This window comes from Haliotis rubra, unplaced genomic scaffold (assembly GCF_003918875.1).
Source record: "Haliotis rubra isolate DU_JTF1 unplaced genomic scaffold, ASM391887v1 Scf531, whole genome shotgun sequence".
In the NCBI taxonomy this organism is placed as follows: domain Eukaryota; kingdom Metazoa; phylum Mollusca; class Gastropoda; order Lepetellida; family Haliotidae; genus Haliotis; species Haliotis rubra.
Window position 1 is genome coordinate 652,796 of NW_025767226.1, and position 11,335 is coordinate 664,130.

The 11,335-nt window shown below is 37.6% G+C and overlaps 1 long non-coding RNA gene across 1 annotated transcript; it reads right to left on the minus strand.

Moving 5' to 3' along the window:
* Positions 1 to 1,231: 1,231 nt before the first annotated feature.
* On the minus strand, positions 1,232 to 11,052 carry LOC124253093. Its single transcript, XR_006892093.1, has 2 exons — positions 10,932 to 11,052; positions 1,232 to 2,565 (listed from the first exon to the last, which is right to left on the minus strand). It is a non-coding gene; the product is annotated as an uncharacterized LOC124253093 (long non-coding RNA).
* Positions 11,053 to 11,335: the final 283 nt, after the last annotated feature.

An 11,335-nucleotide genomic window follows, 5' to 3' on the forward strand; every position in this document is an offset into this window, starting at 1 on the left:
GGTACAATGGCAGTGGGATACTCATTAAAGATGTGTGTCTTAACACATAGTTGTTGTGTTCCACCTTCTCAAAGTTATGTGAGTTTGGACTGTATGCATTGAGTTGCCATTGAAGTTACCTCAAATTAACACAGGAGAACTTTAATCAGTCTTACACTTTGCTGTACAATGTGTGAAGCCCATTTCTGGTGTCCCCCGCCGTGATATAGCTGGGATATTGTTAAAAGCGGCGTAAAACTGAACTCACGCACTCACATCTTGCTATGTAATTAATTATTTTTTTGCGTGAGTTAAGACGACCTTTAGTGTTAAGTATACAAAAGGTGCTGTCAGGCCTCCATTTGGGGAATTAGCTCTTAGAAGCGAGCCTTGAAACAAGAAAGAGAGAGCTGTGAGGTCCTTGGGTTTATTCAAGCAAGAGTCTAACATGCCATTCCAAATGCATCAATTTATACATAATAATGACATACAAAAGTAATCATTGATATCCTATTACAATTTCAGCCGAAGTCAGGTAATATAAGCAATCTGTGGTATAATAGAGTATGTACGGTAACTGCTTACAGAAACATAATACCGACAATTTCCTTGAGTAACTACGGTGCTGATAAATAACATAACCTGATGGATATTGACGTTGATTTATCATCAACAACAATTGCAGAGGACAAGTACGGAGTGGAGCGCCTAACAATTCAATTACGTCATGTTGTGCCTAGAAACTACCCCAGTACTACAGTATATGCTCTGTAATATATATATAACACTAAACCTCAACAACCAGTTGAGTCTACAGCGAATCCTCTGAAGGGTTTACTGTCTAAGAGTATCTGACAGTGCAAATGTTTTCCCACATTCAACACATTGATAAGACGGGGTTCCACTTTGAATCCTTATGTGTTTCTACAGGGTGCCTAAAGGTGTGCACAGAGATGCCAACCATGATTTGGTCCAATTAGTATTTTGGACCAAAACTGATGTTAGTATCAACTTTTCAAAAGGGTTTTCATATTAAATTAAAAAATATACAGATATTCTAAGATCTTGTTATTAACAGTGTACTCCCCTAACTCAGCATTAGGTATCCACATACAGCTTGCTACTGAAAAAAGTGTGGTTGAAATTTATTGTGAATGGTACGATTGCTATTTGATAATTTAATTCAATGTATTTTTTTTATTCATATATTTTACTGCTATCGTAGCCTCGTATTTTGTGTTTGTTTTTTTCGGAAGGAATATAAAATCGTAGGGGTATCACTGTGTACATCTTATCCCAAACTTAACACAGTGAAAAGTCTTCACTGCTTGATTACATAGTGAATCCTCCTGTGTTTCTGATGATGACCTCACTAGTAAATTTTGTCCCACATTCAACACATTCATAGCGTTTGATTCCACTGTGAATCCTCATGTGTCTGCAGATTACCTGATTCTGTAATTCTCATGTGTGTCACCAGAATATTTGATTGTGTTAATGTTTTTTCCACATTCAACACATTAGCAAGGCTGGATTCCACCATGCACTCTAATGTGTGCCTGCAGACTACTGGAATGCATAAATTCTTTTGCCACATTCAACAGATTCCTAAAGCTTGATTCAACTGTGAATCCTCATATGTCTTTGCAGATTACTTGAAAGTGTAAATTTTTTCCCACATTCACCACATTCATAAGGCATGATTCCTGTGTGAATCCTCATGTGTTCCTGCATATGAACTGATTGTGCAAATGTTTTCTCACACACAATGCACTGATGAGGTTTGATTCCACTGTGCATCTTCATGTGTTTCAGAAGAGTACTTGAATGTGTAAAACTTTTCCCACATTGAACACATTCATAAGGCTTGATTCCGCTGTGAATCTTCATGTGTGCCTGCATATGACCTGAATATGTAAATCTTTTCCCACATTCTACACATTCATAGGGCTTGACTCCACTGTGAATTCTCATGTGTGCCTGCAGGCTACTGGATTGTGTAAATTGTTTCCCACATTCAACACATTCATAGGGCTTGATTCCACTGTGACTTCTCATGTGTGCCTGCAGACAATTAGAATGTGTAAACTCTTTCCCACATTCAACACATTTATAAGGCTTGATTCCACTATGAATCTTCATGTGTTTCTGAAGATACCCTGATGCTGTAAATTGTTTCCCACATTCACCACATTCATAAGGCTTGATTCCACTGTGAAACCTCATATGGGCCTTAAGAGTATATGAATGTGTAAATGTTTTCCCACATTCAACACATTCATAAGGCTTGATTCCACTGTGAATCCTCATATGTACCTTAAGAGTATATGATCGCTGTAAATGTTTTCCCACATTCAACACATTCATAAGGCATGATTCAACTGTGAATCTTCATTTGTTTCTGAAGATAACCAATGGTACCAATGGTGGGTTCATGAGATCACCTATTTCCAGGGTGTCAATAAAAATGTTTCTTGAGGTTTCCAGCAAATCCCTTTAACAGATTTCATTTGTTTCAGTGACAGAGAAAGGATTCTGTGGATTGCTGTCATCTTCCATCATTAACCTGTGGATGTTATGGTGTTACTGCAAACATAAGAGAAATTGTTACTCTCTTATAACAACTAGGTTAGGAACCATACACAGTATGACACATTGCATGATAACAAACCTGAAACAGTCATCCCTCGCAATAAACGCTCTTCGCGATACCGCGGATTCAATTAAACCGCGGGGTAATCCATGGCTCCCTTAAAAAAATTGCACAGCGATCACACATCTTCACGGCATCAATAATAGCACATCAACAAATCTGCTACTGAACTCTGGTTAATCACGTTGTAAACTAGTGAAATTCAGTGCGGATTGCAATTAACAGTGTTAATCATACATATCTATGGTTTTTCAGATGCTTAAAACATGCAGGGTTTTTTTCAATAATAATTGATGAACAGCGAAACATCGTAATAACTTTATAAGACATGCCATCAGCCGAATACTTACAACGTATGCTGTGATGCAACACACCGCGTAATTGTGCGGGTAAACACTGCCATCCGAGAATGTATGATGTCAGAAAACACATTTTATTTGATTAAATTCAATCCCATTTTCATTCATTAAAACTGTTTACAATAACAACGGAGAAACCGTGAGTGAAATGGCATTACCTCATTCCATACAACGTCCGCTTACCACATTTGTGAGGGTCCGTTTTTCGCGCCTACCGCGATAGCACCAATTTCACATATTTCTCAGCAATCACGAACAGATTACAGCCTTGTCATCCATTGACCCCAAGACCCGCGTTATTGACTCATATTGAAGTCATATTTGACAATTAATTGCCAACATTTTGTTTTTGCAATCAATGTGGCACGTACCGCGGGAAGTCAGCGGTGACTTGTCAAACTGTCTCCTACGTAAAATGTATCCAGCCAGGTAACCCAAAGTGCTTAGCAATGCTCATTATTATGTTAAATAGTTTGTAGAAAACATGCATCATACTTATACGATAGCAATATATAAGATCTCTGTGAGAATAACTGCTTGACATATAAATTATTCTGATAATGGAATAGAAATTCTTTGATGTTATATTTTCGGATCTCTTTTAACTTTTAACTCTTTTTTCACCTCCAACAATACGATATAGTTTTGCTTGGGCACAATACACGAAATAGCAGTTTTGTTATGTCCAGTGTTTCCGCTGACTTAATTATTTATCGGACACTGTGTCAGGCGACCTAAAATTTTACCGGTCCCAAGCAAATTTTACCGGTGATTTTCAGGTATATACCGGAGAACGGAAACACTGTATGTCCGGGGGTGTCTAATAACGCAGGGGGTCATCCATGGACCCCAAGACTCGCGTTATGGCGAGGGATGAATGTACTTCAAAATGTCTTCCCACACACAGCACACTTGAGTGATTTTCAATATTCAGTATGGAAAATGCCAATGACGGGATGTATATTTATCCTGTATAATTGTATTCAGCTGTTTAATATCCAAACTTTTACTAACGTTGCATATTTACAGGCTATGAATAGTTCATTATTCTGTCAAAACAAAACAAAAAAACAAATAGATGTCTTGCATACCTGTGTACATGTGAAATACACCATTGTGTAAAATTGGTTAAAAGTGATGAATATATTCCACTATTATTCCATTTAACCTCAATATTGTTATCAGCATACCCACAGTTGTAAAACACTGCATTGAAATAATTCAAATATGTCTTCAAGTGAACATAATTAGATCTATCTTTGATCAATTTAATTACATAATAATATTGCATAATAATATCATTTAGATGGCAGATATCATAAGGAGTGACACATCCTGTCATTAAACACTTGGAGCACCTTTACATCCAGCAAAAGAACCTTACATGGGGAGACCAGCTTTAAACATATTTTTCGGGTTAGGGCATCTGTCTATAATTCTGTGTTTCTCATCTCCGCCGATCTGTAAAAATCCCACCCGCCCATACAATAAAAAACTATTTTTATTTCTAAACTTTGCGCTGACTATTCTCAATTGTACACCTCCCATTGAAAAAAACATGTTTCACCAAAAGAAAAAATATAAATTGAGTGAAAAATGTATTAAATTTCATTGGAAAAGGAACAAACGAATCTTCAGCAGGTATTTAAGTGGAAGCAACACTTGCATCTTTACTCCCTGTCACGATTTTGGATTCACATCCACTAATATTTACGATCTGGCAATGTTAGGAGTTCTCGATTTTCATGCGCAAATATGGCGGTCAAGTCCACAATATCGTGCATCATTGGTAGGGAACTTGGTTACAGCGAGAGTCTTTGTGATTTTTGCAACAGAACATTTATGATTTTTTAAAGAGTCTTTGTGATCGTAGCATCTGTAAGGCGAGGGTAAGGTACAATAAATGTTCTGTAGACGTCCAAAATCAACCTTCTAAGGGAATTAATTCCACGTTTACCTCAATGCTATGTTCCTTCAGGAAAGAACTAAACTATATTACTCTGAAAACATTTGATATTCATGTAAAGTCATAAATTGTTAAGATTTTCATATTTTTTTATTATGAGTTGATATATTTGAAAAAAATGATTAAATAAATTATTATAGCCTGCAAAGTCAGCATTCTGCTTGGGTTTATTGCCTACTACAATGAAGCATGTGCTGTTTAATCAGCGAAGACACATATCTAAAACACTGAATAGCTCTATTGTGACAGAAAATTTGTCATTATGAAATTGATGTAACGGAAAATTCATTCTTGGTCACAGAAAATTCACAATCAGAAAAATGGAACTGAAGGGACACAAGTTCTAAATTCTTGTTAATGAATCGGAATTGGACGTTTCTATTAATGTATCTGTTGTGCCTAAAGATCATCTTTATGTTTGAAGCTATAATTCGAGGTGATTTAAACAAAATATAAACTTTTCATATTTCGTCTCTCAACTGTTCCGTGTCAGGACAATGTTGACTAGAACATAAGTGGTCAAGAATAATGTGGTGATATTTGTCCCATGCTTTTAATTCCACCCTGAAGCGTATGAATATTGCGTGAATTACTAATAATAAAATTGTGTAGAATCGGTTCACTTTGGTTGAAAATATCCTTGCATAAATATTGCTGTAAAGGGGACTTGTCATACATTCTTTTTTGGCATATTTTTCTCTATACTCAGATTTACTTAAAAAATTCCGGAAATATATAGTTCAGTAAAACCCAATGTAATGAATCCACTTATGGGATTAAAATAGCCATAAATTGCCACTTGAACAAAGATGTAACACTACAGTCTGTTCCTCAAACCTGTAGTTACATATTGTGTTACATGAGACAACACTTTAGATTTTGAAGTCTATTCATGGTTGACAGATAGTCATCATTTATCTACAACAATGTGTAGATCACAATCATCATCAAAATCATCATAAACATTGTATAAATTTTCTTCTTCTGAAAATAATGGTTTTTGTGCAGACTATGCGAGTTAAGCATTGTGAATGGGGCTTTGTACTATCTATTTGTATGGGTTCCATTTCGAGAGGTAATGATATTGTGACTTGCAATCACTTGCAGGTAATATAGACTGGAGAACTGTACATGATGCACACAACATTTCCCTTGAGATAATAAAGAAATCTTATCTTATGACTTGTTCATTTGGGCAACTGACATAATTCGTTGTGAACATTTAGTTCTTCGAGGGTTGGTAATCTGAATGTTTAACTCATGTTTATCATCAAAATGACTTTATTTGCAAGTCATGATACAAATTATATGTATGCTATTGCTATATATATTTAAGTAAATTATAAAGTTGCAAGATGATATTATGTTTTGATTAGGAAAATTATAGCCTTTAATACCACAACTTTAATCTTTGATCTTGAATTTCCATCTCGAACTTTATTCTCGACGACCACTTTACGAGAGCCGACGACGACTTTGATGGTCTATCGACGACGATACTTTATTAGAAATTCATTCGACGACGATGAAAGAGGAAGCTTATTTCGAAGACCGACGAAAGAAACCGGAAATCGACGACTTCGACGACGAAATCTACGACGTTTATCTGTTCCATTCTTTAACTTTTCCACTTCGACTTCGGTCGACGACGACGAAAGACCTTTACTTTGTCGATCGACGACTTCATTTATTTCGAACTATTTCTTTGATCTGTCGAGCCGAGAGACGACGAGCGATAGACGACGAACGACGACTTTGTTTTCGAACTGACTTCCGAAACTTTAATCCACTTCTGGCTTCTGTTTGTCGACGACGACTTTGATTTTATCGACGACGAAGTCGACTTTAATTACTTCGAAGAAACGACCCCGAGTCGACCAATTTAATTTTATCTTGTTCCTGCTCTACTCCCCTCTGTTCCGCTTCTTTTCACTCACTTCACTCATCTCCCCTCCACCCGCTCTACTCTCAATCTATTTCGCTCCACCCCCTCCACTTCACTCATTCACTTGCTTCTCTCCACTAGCTCTGCTCACACCATGCCACTCCACTCATTCGTCTCCAGTCAGCTCCGCTCCTCTTGCACCACCGACTCCACTCAGCACCACTCCAGTCACTCCTCTCTACACACTCCATCAACTTTGCTCTCCCGGGCATTCTCGTTTTGCCGGACACTTTTGTTCTAGATTCACTCTCCACATTCAGCTTCTCCTGCATCACCCACTCCACTCACTCACTCACACCTGCACCTGTCATTCTTATTTGTTCAAAATACTTTCCATGGTTTTTAAGCATGTTGGAGGCATTTCTTGTGAATGTTTTTGGTGTAGTTAGTTAATGTAAGCATGGTACATTGATTGTCTGTCTGGGTTTGTTTTTTACAGTGCAACAACACACCACAATTTGTATGTAGCGGTGAAAGAAGCATGTCATTTTCAGATATGGAGTCCATCTCAAGTGTTGTGACTTTGATACAGAGGGGGACAATATGGCTTATGTTAATTTCCAACTCTGTGTAAATGGAATGCTGCCAATGGAGCAATGACTGACAAAATTACTCTTACAGTTTTGCAGATGCCATATCTTCCTTACATTTCAAAGTTACCATGTAAGGAGTTTCATGTAACAATAGGCATACATTAAGCAGAATTTATTTTTTATTCATTGTATATCTTGTAAACATTTTACATGAATTCCAAGATTTCCTCTGGGCTGATGATACTAAATAACATTTCAAACTTCAAACTATTATTACTTTTATTATCTTATGATATTTATATAGTATATTAGTATATTATATTAGTATATAGCATTTCACACTTATGAGCAGTTTCTGACTGTACTGAGTCAATAGTTATAATTTTCACATATTTTAACTATTATTATTAGTCCCATGCCCTTGACCAGAAATGGGATAATGCCTTAAAAACCTACAGTTTATTCAATTTCAACATTTCCTTTAGACTGAAGGTAGTAAATAGCATTTCAAATCGTGTTAGCAGTTTCTTAATGTACTGGGTCAATAGCTCAGATTTTTACCTATTTATATATTCATATGCACTTGACCAGAAGTTGTATAATACCAGTGTAGGAAAGATAGCCCGTCCCAACGTCCGAGACGGGTGAATTTTGTGGAGGACGGGTTAAAAAAATATCTAGTCCGTCCTCATGTCGGGTCAATTTTAGCAAACCAATGACATATATATAATGATTATAACCTTTTCGAATATTTACTGCCGAAGGTGTTTTATTTATATTTGGAGGACAGGCTAGATTTTGGCAGGACTGGTAAAAAATTTGACCTGCCAGTCCTGTGGACAGGCTAGATTTTCTACATCTTTCCTACACTGATAATACCTTTAAAACCTACCTACAGTTTATGCAGTTTAAAGTTGTTCTCTGGGCTGATAAGAAATAACATTCCAATCTTGTGAGCAAATTCTGAATGAAATCAGTTAACAGAACTAATTTCATCCCTAGATATTACTCACAAGAACATGGGCCAGACACCTCTATTCTTCATGAAGAAAGATCTATCTGTGTCGATCGCACATTGCATAAGCACTAAAAGCTCGTTCCAAGTCATGATTAAGTTTATCTTAACAACTCCAGGAAATGTATGTTCTTAACACACTAGTCATCTTTTAAAGATGCAAATGCATTTTGTGCAATTTGCGGGGAAAAAACAAGAGAACTACATGTTTTTTTCTTTATTTTTTGGGCATTAACAAACATAACCAGGAAAATTCGATAAATGACGCTAACCAATTATTTTTGATGATTGATCGGTTGTAATGAACCAATCATCAATTATGAGATTTACACCAATTCCCAACACTAGTGAATTGTGTGATGTGTGTGCAGTGTGTTAACTGTGTTATGTGCGTGATGCCTTTGAAGGGTGATAATTACTGACTCCAGCTCAACAGGTGTGAACGTGTAAACTGTTATTTCTTGTTGTATTTATCTGATAAAGTTATTTCTAATCCATACTTGGGTTGCATTCTTACTTCAAATTACACACATAAAGAAATAAATATGAAGGCATCATTTACCTTGACAGTTTCATTGCAGGAGCAATATTTATCAAAGAAACTTCAGCTGCTTGTCCTTCAACACAAGGAGCAGACAACCATTTCGAGCAAATTGTGAAGGGGGGGGCAACTCTAACTAGTTAGTCCAGCAAATATTAACGCAATTGATGACAGAGCGTGGAATAACAAGTTCGAGCTGATATGAAGGGCTCAGTGAATTTCCCAATTTCTTCAAGCTGCCCAGGAATGGGATTTTTAAGGTTTTAACGGAATATTAAAGAAAAGATTTTCAATATGTTCTACGCCATCATATATCTTCAAAGTTATAACTGTAGCCTTCTGAGATGACTGGCTATAATATCAACACTACATTACTTGGAGGCTAGAAATGTTATAGAAAAGAATGCCACTAACTGCTTGGGGACCAGAAACGTTTAGTGATGAGACCTAAAGTAGACCTAAAGACGTATACCTTTAGGCTGTGATGATCATATGGGCATTTTGACTTTTTCGTATGCCCATTTTGACTAGGGTCACTGTGGCAATTTTTCGTGTGGACATTTGACCAGGTTCGGTACAACCCCCGAACGGGTAATTGAGCCCGTTCGGGAACTAACACCCCGATCGTGATAATAAACTTGCCCTCAAAGTGCAGAAAAAAACATGTTTTTCTCCACCAAAGCGGCAATTCACATCGGCGCATTATTGTGACTTGTTATAAATGTCAACGAAACCTCAAACTAGGCAATGGTTACACGCAAGTTCCCAAATGATGCCGCATTTTGGGCGCTACCCCCTCGAAACAGAGGACCCCTTGCAGAACTTACACACATTATGGTCTAAAAATATATCAATTATGTCATTTTATGCCATAATTGTAGCTCAAGTGCACTTGTCACTCACCACGCTTTCCATCTTATCCGGAAGTAACTGCCAAGAGCCCTCTGTTTGCCTACAAAGGGCGATAATCTAAGCTGGAGTGGCACACCAGCAAACAACTATGGAGGCGCAGTTGTGACATAATGATTTCGAGCTCAATCTGAACCAGAATTAAGATTGAAATAATCAAAGGATCATGAATAGCATTTTTGGTTATGAATCCATACATGTCATTGAACATGCCGCTGTACATTGCACTTGAAAGGTTAGTAATGCAAGGGGATGAAAATATGTCTGCTTTGTAAACGAAAATACCACAATAGTTTACAGACAACTAGATGATGAAGCGATGATACTTATATTAATATTAATTACATGCGAAGTCAAATAGCATTATGATATTACACATATGGAGTTGTGACCTCATGGTAGGGACAATTCCACCTACGTTCACTTGAAATTAACATACATTAAGAACAAGATTCATTGCTGAAATATGTTTCCATACTTTCAAGTAGATGAACCGCTGCTGGAGTTGTTTCCTCCTTTTGTCGCTAACTAGAGGGCGCTGGGCATTTACTTCCCATCGACAAGGAAAGTGTGGTGAGGGACAATTGCATTTCTGTTCAAATATATGCAAAGAATGACTTTAATGATTCATTTATAGGCCTAAATGTGTAACATTCACCACAGGGGTTCTCTGTTTCGAGGGGTCAGCGCCACAAATGCGGCATCATTTGGGAACTTGCGTGTAACCATAGCCAAGTTGGAGGTTTCGTTGACATTTACAACAAGTCACCATAATGCGCCGATGTGAAATGCCCCTTGGGTGCAGAAAAACAAGTTTTTTCTGCACTTTGAGGGCGATTTTATTATCCCGATCGGGGTGTTAGTTCCCGAACGGGCTCAATTACCCGTTCGGGGGTTGTAGCGAACCTGTTGACCTGTTCCCGTACAAAATGGGTGACCTCCCTTAAATCCCCTGGCTTCAAGCCAAAGCATATCACATGAATGTACATATATTTTCCCTCCTCGTTAAAATGTAGGGTCGGAAGACTTACCTCTGCTACATTTACTTCTATTCTGTTCGAGTGTCACCCCTATGTACTACCTCTCGCCGTCAGGGTATCTATAAAACAGCGACGACCAGGAACTTCCGTTGCGAGCGAGGCTGAAGCTATTTTTAGAAAAGATTGGTTTCCTCAACGACTGGGCCCCTGTCGGCTGACTCGTTATAGCAAAGGCAATGTAGCGCCAGCGCAGAATACCCAGGGAGCCAGGCTCACACCTCAACAGGGGCCGGGGGCCAGTCTGTTTTTATTGTGATAAAAATTAATACTATGATGTCAACTACGCACAATGTTAAAACAAGGGTAACATATATACTTTATATGGTATTATTGTTATGAATTTAACCTGACGTCAACAGTGTTTCTAGATCAAGTCATACCGAAACACCCAGATG